The sequence below is a fragment of the Coptis chinensis genome, chromosome 7, assembly GCF_015680905.1.
Source record: "Coptis chinensis isolate HL-2020 chromosome 7, ASM1568090v1, whole genome shotgun sequence".
Lineage (NCBI taxonomy): Eukaryota > Viridiplantae > Streptophyta > Magnoliopsida > Ranunculales > Ranunculaceae > Coptis > Coptis chinensis.
The window spans coordinates 91,034,736-91,043,478 of record NC_141462.1 but is presented as its reverse complement, the minus strand read 5'-3'; the positions used below and the strand labels follow the sequence as shown (position 1 = coordinate 91,043,478).

The 8,743-nt window shown below is 35.5% G+C and overlaps 1 long non-coding RNA gene across 2 annotated transcripts; it reads left to right on the top strand.

Annotated features, from left to right (window-relative positions):
• Positions 1–6,879: 6,879 nt before the first annotated feature.
• Positions 6,880–8,051, top strand: LOC147489903 (uncharacterized). Of its 2 annotated transcripts, none has more exons than XR_015202016.1 (4): positions 6,880–7,021; positions 7,114–7,459; positions 7,578–7,754; positions 7,838–8,051. It is a non-coding gene; the product is annotated as an uncharacterized LOC147489903 (long non-coding RNA). The 2 variants fall into 2 exon arrangements; XR_015202015.1 differs by having other exon boundaries at positions 7,574–7,754.
• Positions 8,052–8,743: the final 692 nt, after the last annotated feature.

The window sequence follows — 8,743 nt, the reverse complement described above, 5'->3', positions numbered from 1 at the left end:
ATGAGCTATGAACAATCAATGTTTATACTTCAACATAATGTATGATCAAGAACACATATTAAGGTATGAACAATCATTGTTTATACCCCAACATGAGTTATGAACAATAATTGTTCGTACCTCAACATATTGTATGAGGTACGTCAACTTATTTTGGTATGAACAATCAATGTTCATACATCAACGTAAGGTATGAACACTTATTATTCATAGCAAAATGAATGAAAGGGTAAAATCGGAAAATATTTATTTCAAATCCGAGCTATTTATCCCTACGAGTTATTTTCACTCGAAAATTGGTTTTCAGGGTTATTTACACCCGAAAATTGTCCTTAAGAGTGATTTAAAAAAACACTGGTTCTATGAGTGATTTTCACTCACAAATGGGCCTTGGGACCAATTTTTTGTTTCTTTTGAGTGTATGTCCTTCTTTTTCAAGAGTCTATACTCTATACCCGAGTGGGCGAGTAGCTGACCATCTATGCGACAAGATTTGTGCAGTATGGTGGGCTATGCTAAAAAAGCCTGCTGGAATGTTTTTCAACTGCTAAATTTAGTTTTCATGCCAAATTGCTCAGTTGGCACCCTAAGAGCAAGCTAAATTTACATTCCCCTTTGGACTTGCTTCAGACTACTCTAGATTTCCAGAGTTCCAATGACACAAAAACAATTAAGGTGGATGTTTAAGGGGCAATAACCCATAATTGGTTTTCTTTCACGGCAATGGCCATGATGATATAACCTCGAAGCCAAGTTTTGCTAGAGCCAAGAAGGATTCCAACAACAAATGGTTAAGGTTACGAAATGATTAGTTATAAAATGGTTGAGCACTTGACTACTTGAGCCATATGTTTGGCTCCAAATTAGGGTATCGGTGTCAAATCCTCATTTTCATTTCAGTTTTACCTTCTTATTGATATCTATTAAATTAGTATCTATTGTGGCAGCATTGGTGTTCTCTAGCATCAGCTGTTGGAGAAAACGATGTCAATCGATCCCCGCTAAGATAGTTTGTCTATGGACACTCCAACCTCTAATCAAATATAAGTTTTCACTACAACCAACAACCACAAACCTAAGCTATGTAATCAACAAGCAATAACAATGTAAAGTAAAACTATAACACAAGATGTAACGTGGTTCGACCAATAATGTCTACTTCCACAAGAGCAAATCCTTTATAAGATTATGAAAGATGATTACAATCACTCCTCTCAAGTCTCTCCAACACTTACTAGATCTCTCTTCTTGTTTCTCTTTCCTTACAAGCTTATCTATTTGCAAGGGTTTACTCTCAATTTTGGTGGCTCTCAAAATTAGTTTTTTTTTTTTTTTTTGGTATGAAACCCTAACTTCTTTTATATACTATGCTAAAATTTCAGTGAGCCACAAAATTTTGGTTCAACAATAAAAAATCAAAACTTTGCTCTTTTTCTCACATGGTGAGGGACACCCAACAATTTCCCCCTCCTAAGCCATAAGGGGGGATACATCTATGTATTCCCAAATTAATAAGAGGAGTGTGCTACCAATCTGGCGGTAGCACAACAAACATCAAACTTGCCCTTCGGTAAAACTTTGGTCATCATATCCGACCCATTTTGTCGGTATGGATATTCTCAATGCACAATTGCTTATCTTTGATAACTTCTCTAATCTAATGGTAACATACATGTATGTGCTTTGATCTAGAATGAAAACTCGGATTCTTGCTCAAATGGATGAACCTCTTCATCCATAGCATCTCTTTGCAACACTTTCGGTGGCTGCAATATACTAAAAGAACGCTTTTGCAATTGTTTGAAATTGCTCCCCTACAAATGCTTTAACCCTAGTTCATTGATGAACCTCTTCATCCATAGCATCTCTTTGCAACACTCAGTGGCTGCAATATACTCAACTTCTGTAGTGGAGAGGGCAACACACTTTTGCAACTTTGATTGCCATGAAATTGCTCCCCCTACAAATGAAACAGATAACCGAAAGTGGACTTCATTGAGTCAACGTCACCTGCCATGTCCGATGATCTTCACCATAGATTTTTAGAGATGGATTGCCTTTATGAAGGTGAGAAGGTAAAGTCTTACTCTCACCAAAATACAAACATGCCTTAGAAGTGCCCTTGAGATATCTCAATATCCACTTAATACTTTCCCAATGCTCTTTATTTGGATTTGACAGAAATCGGCTTATAACACCAACGGCGAAAGCAATATCCAGTCTTGTACACACCATTGCATACATCAAGTTGCCTACTATGCATGCATAAGGAATATTTTGCATTTCTTTCTTCTCATGCTCACCCTTTGAACACTTACCTTTGGTCATACGGAATTGGCCACCAAGCGGACAACTTGAAGTTGTAGTACTAGCTTGTGGTAAGTTCGAAGTTTAGTTTGATGAAGTTCACCATAGATTTTTAGAGATGGATTGATGGGAGTTTATGAAGGTGAGAAGGTAGTATCCTTAAAGTTCATGACTTGTTTTTGAATGAATAAAACTTGTATTTAAACTTGACTAAAACTTGAATGAAAAACTTGGATTGATGAATGAAACTTGTATTGAAGATTGAAACTTGGGTTTTTATATTTTTGAAAATATATGAATGTAGAAGATCTAACAACATGCATGCATGATTATTATTACACTAACAAGTGAAGAAATAAAAAGTGCAAAACGTAAAGTATGTAAACAACTATTTAAACGGGCATATATGAAATGTGTGTGTGTCTGTGTGTTTTATAGTAATTGTTTTTCTCAATCTAAATGTATCTCTAACCATATAGAGGTTTTGACAATAAGATAAAATTATACGTTGATCCGGTATCATTTTGGTTACTACGGGGCGAATAATTTTTATTTTTATATCCTCAGGTTTTGAAAACTATGTAGAGATATTATAAAGATATTTGTACCCAAAAGCAATGATTTTTTTAACTCGAAATTTTTAAAACCAACCATATTAGGTGATCTTAGGCAACTTTTGTGTCGGCTCTTTATTGAACCCAATCTAGTCAGACTGTGGCTTCAGTTATGTGTGTTGGGGGATTTATTGCACAAGACGTAATAGGATGGTTTATCTGATTGGACACTAGTGGGTGGTGTAATGGGAACTAGATCTCTTTGGTTGTTGATTGGTTAATTTTGGCAATTCTGGTTAAAATGGGATGGAACCATTGCTCTGTTCTGATTGTTGTAGTTACCTTGTCCTTATCTGAATATAGTTGGTGGTTGGGTTTGTAGATTAGTACTCTATGTATAATTTGGGTATTGCCTCCATGGTGCATTTGGTACATTGAAATCACAGACTTCTTCTAGTTGAAGTGATGATATATTGGTGAGCAAGGGACAATTGGTATCTATGTTGTTTAAGCTGAGACAGAAAGTGCATGGTGATATGGGCGTTAGTAACACATAACTGATTTTTAAAACACCCTTAGAAGAATGGAGATTGCGTACTTCTTGCTAAGGGTTGGTTTATGTGGAATCCATTACCCGACCCGTTTTGTTTTTTTTTGAAAAATTACATAACTATTGATGTATCGAGAATATTTCATAATGAGAATGGATAAAAAACAACTATTTTGAAAAAGGAAATGTAAAAGAAAGAAAAAGAAAATTGTATACTCGCTCTATAAGATCACACTTACTCAAACGACGAGTAAAAAATATTTTACAAAGAATATGCAAGATATACGTGGACTAAGGTCTTGACACTTACAACTACACACTCTAATAGGAGAGCCCTGTTACCTTAAGGATGCACTCCCATGGAATGCATCGAGAAAACATAATATGAATCTTTTATAGTAAGATATTTAAAACTATATGTGGGGTCGTTTTAAGTCAGATTTCCCAAGACTATGCATAAGATAGATGATATGTTGTTAGCTATAAACTAATAACCTAAACAGTTGGGGATCTTCATAGAAAAAACATATAAAAGCATATACCCCCAAACAGAATGAAATGATGCATTTGGAGCGTAAGATACAGAATGATAAGAGAAAGCTTATGTAACCCATCATGGAACTTATGCAATAACTCATCATGTTTGAATTGTCCAAGAGAGTATGAGTGTGGTAGTAGTTGTCTTTCATGAAACTCAGATAATGGAGAATAGGACATACCAGGTTTCTCAACTACTGGAAAGATAGACTCTTGAATTTGTATGTTAGGCAAAGTCTCTTTATTGGGAGGCAATTGGTTCAAGTACGAAATTGAGGTTTCTTTGAAATAAAGGAGAGAGGAATAGCTTGGTGATGTTAGATGGGTGAATGGCAAGAGGTGTTAACTTGTGAGAATGGTGGTTTGATTGTAGCTCATCACATACTCTCGGGAACTCAGAAGACTCTTCGTCTAGTTTGGGCGTATCCACAGAATTGTGGTTCATTTCAGAAATTGTAAGGATGTCACAAATTTGTTTCATCGATAAGTTTTTAAGGCCAAACTAAATTAAGACCCACTTTCTACCATAGATTTTATTTCCTTTTTTTCGGGCACTTGATTTTCTTTTTTCTCTCTTCCTACGTCTTCATAAATTTTCTCAATATCATTGTCCAAGTGTGTCGAGTTAATTTCTAACACCGATTCTTGAGTTTCTTTTGCCGAAGTTTTCTCATTTATCGGAAATGATGCATTAAAGCATGTGAGAGAAACTGTGACTTCAGGCAAATAGTCATCGTCATAATAGCTGGGATTCTCACGATAGTCAGGTGGAGGTTGGTGGGGATTTGATTGGTCATAAATATCAGGATAGGCTTTAGCAATTTGTTTTGTTATAGTAACACCTTGTTTCTCTTGTTGGTTGGGTTCTGGACTGGTGGGAAGAGTATTAGTCTTTGTTGTGGCATCGTTTGAACCGGATTGGAGAAAACATAAGGTCATTGCTATTTGTTGAATTTGAATTTGTATTTGCTTGGCTCTTATTACTTGGTAGAGTTGGTATGTGATAGATGATGGAGTGTGATATGAATTTGATATGGAAGGTGATGTGAATGGTAATGGGTTTTGGGTGAAACAACACTCTGACTGGCCATATGGATACATGAATGGTGGTTGACTATTTATGGTAGAATTCCATGAATTGTTGGCATGACTAAAAAACTCTTGAGTGTATTGATTGGGTACTCGGAAAGTTTGATAATTGAGGTTCATAATCATAAGGATTTCCCATAATAAACTCGAATTCGGTATATGATGGACAATGAGATAACCAGTGATAAGGACTACAGCAAAAACAACAAGGTTCTGGGTTTGCATTGTAATTCTATGGCGGTTACGATGCATATTGATAAGCCATGAATGCTTAATTAAGCGAACCCCCGAAATTGATTGAGGAACACTCGAGAGAGCAAAAACAGACGAGCAGTGACGATGAATATAATGGGATCTTGTATGACAACATATTAGACATCCCAAGATTAAGTTAGGTGAAGTCATTTCTATATAAGTTTGATTTGTAAATTTGGTTTGGGATTGGTGTCTATGTTTTTATAATAATGTTTAATTGATTAGTATTTTTGTTTCTTGTTATTATATGTTGATTAAGTTTGTGGAATGTGATATATCTATAAGATGGAGTATTCATATGTGCTAGAGCTAGATGTGCAGGGTAGAAATTTTTTGACCTGGGAACAAAATTTTTTTTTTAATGACAAAAATTTAGTAATGGATATTTCCGTTACAAAAATCGTTATTAATAGCAAGTGACACATATATTACTAACGAATATATCCATGACATACGAAAATTGTTTTCCTGCTAAAAAGTAACTGACGTGGCGCCAAATTTTACTAACACATACATCCATTAGAAATGAATAGATTAAATGGGCTATCAACAGTTGACTATCCATTATAAAGAATTATAGTAACGGATATAGGCGTTACTAAAATTAATTTAAGTAACGATTGTATCCGTTACTAAATTTGGCCTAAGTGACAGTGACGCCCCAGAGCTAACGGATATAGCTGTTGGAAAACACTTTTTCTGGTGTAGTGAAGGATGATGCACAAACAACAGAAATTCACTTTTTTGAATTTTTGAAAATATTTACATGGTCTATAGATTATTATGCCATGTTCGAAACGAACAATTGGGCTCGAAACTAGGATGGATCTACTACACGGCTAAGAAAAGTAAGCAATTACTTCACCAAATGGTGTGCTACCAAGAATCTCATTCACGGTGAATCTGGGGAAGGGGAGTGAGCTAGGAAGGTAGTTGGTCCATCAGAATCTGGTAACTGATTACTCTAAAGTGTGATTACTTTAGGCTATAGTTGATTGATTTTAAATTGTTGTTTGGTTGGGCCTCAAGTAACAAGCAACGTCTGATTTATCTATATTAGATGATGACCTCCCAATGGTTGTTATGTGGCTCGGGTTCAGTTTTATGTGTAAATTGAAATTACAGTGTGAAAAAATTAAACTCAAACAATCATATAAGCATGCTTGTAACACTTAAGGTATCCTCTTACATGGACTTTGAGGAGGTTTAGAGTTTACCTCTCAAGCCGTGCTTTCACGCTGCTTGAAGTGAAGGCGATGTTGGGTGGCGCGTGATCTGAGAATCAGGACCAACCGTTCGAGCGTTCCCTGTTTTAGGTTACAAAAAAGGCTACTTAAAAAGCCCACAGTCCGGGTTTTTAATAATTATATAACTTTACATTCAAGGGCCCAAAACATATTGCTAGTACTCGCGTAAGACCTAACTACTACCTTCCACAAATAAAACAAAATATTGCATGGATTTGTACTTGCGTTTTCGCCGCCTGCCTTGTGTAAGGAATTTAATTTGGTATGCATGAGCCTAGATTAAAATGTTGACAATATAAATAATTATATTCTTGACAATATAAATAATATGTTGAGAAGTACCTAGATTAAGATATAGCGTTTTGTTTTATGAAATGATTGAAAACTTCAGATTTTGGGATTGGATGTATGTGCTGATACCTTGGTGGGATATGATATGTTGAGAGGTATCTCTGGTGGACAAATGAAGCGAGTCACGATAGGTAGAACATGGTCTGATGTGTAGTTAGAATTCCATTCATATGACTTCCCTTTGAACCATTTATTCTAAGCCCTATTGCCTAATGTTTTATAGGGGAAATGCTTGCTGGAGCAGCAAAGGCATTGTTCATGGATGAAATATCTATAGGTTTGGACAGCAAAGGCATTGTTCATGGATGAAATATCTACAGGTTTGGACAGTTCAACAACTTTCCAGATAGTGAATGCTTTGAGGCAAACCATCCATATTCTCCAAGGGACTGCCGTCATCTCGCTCCTTCAACCAGCTCTAGAGACTTATGACCTTTTTTATGAGATTATTCTAATCTCAGATGGTCAGATTGTGTACCAGGGTCCACGTGAGAATGTACTTAAATTCTTTGGATTGATGGGCTTCCAATGTCCTGACAGAAAAGGAGTTGCTGACTTTTTTGCAAGAAGTAAGTTTCATTCAGAAACTACCCTACTTTTTCTTTATTTTCCATTTGCTATTATCCCATGTGAGTCTTTTAGAAAGACTAGGGGTTGAGATTGAACTTTCGTTTGTATGATAGCTAGGTGACCTCAAAGAAAGATCAGAAACAGTATTGGGTACATAAAAATGACATCATGCAACTTTGACAATGAAGAAGTTTGGGGTTAACAAGAAGGAAGGAACTCTTAAAAGCTTGCATCGCAAGAGAATATTTGAGGATGAAGAGGAACAGTTTTGTGTACATCTTCAAATTGACATAAGTGAGTTTCAGGTTTCCAGATAGAAAATCTTACTCAATACCTGTTGATCTCCTACTGATTTTTTTTTATTATTCATGTTGCAGCTTACGTTAATGGCATTCAACGCATCGACACTCTTCCTGTGTACAGAAATGTCTTGTGATGATGTAGCAGATGGTGGTATATATATGGGAGCTCTATTTTATAGTCTTCTTTTGCATATGTTGTATTTGTGATTGGGCTATGTTAATTGGAAATCGTATATATGTATGGTAAAGATGGTTAGTTTTATGGATGAATAGAAGAATTTTTTTAATATATTGTAGAGTGAAAAGGCTGCATGTGGTGCTTGTAAAAGATTGTGTTGTAGCATTCTAGGTGGGCTGACAAAAAAAGGGCCAGGAAATTCAATTTAAAAAAAAAAAAAAAAAAAAAAAAAGTATTAGTAACGGATACAAAACTATTAGAAATATTTTAACCAAACAGTTAACGGAAAAGCAAACGTTGGAAAGGGGTAATTACCAACCCTTCTATATGTTGGGAACGAATCTTTACCTAAATTAATAACCGTTACTAATTAATTGTAATGGTTGATATGTGTTGTTGAAATTAATGTCAGTAACACTTATAAACTGTTAGTCAAATTCCTAACGGATAACATCCGTTACTGCTAATTTGTCACGCATTTGTGTCAACGCAAGATAACCGTTACTAATATTTTTGTAACGGATGTTTATCCGTTACTAATGTCTTGTTATGGTGTAGTGTGGTTTTACTCATCCATTCTCAATGGGTTGTGCCAAGTCTTTGCAATAAAAAAAGTCTTCCATCTTGGTTTTCTAAATGGTGTAGTTACTTCTATTTAGACTAGTCATGCGTGTGTTTATAGAATGATCTATCTCAACAAACTATTTCAACTCAAACCTCCTCTTATGAATTTAATCAAACACCTTTCGAACAAGATTTGGAATAATAACCTTTGTGATTGATCTAACTACGGCTCTGATACC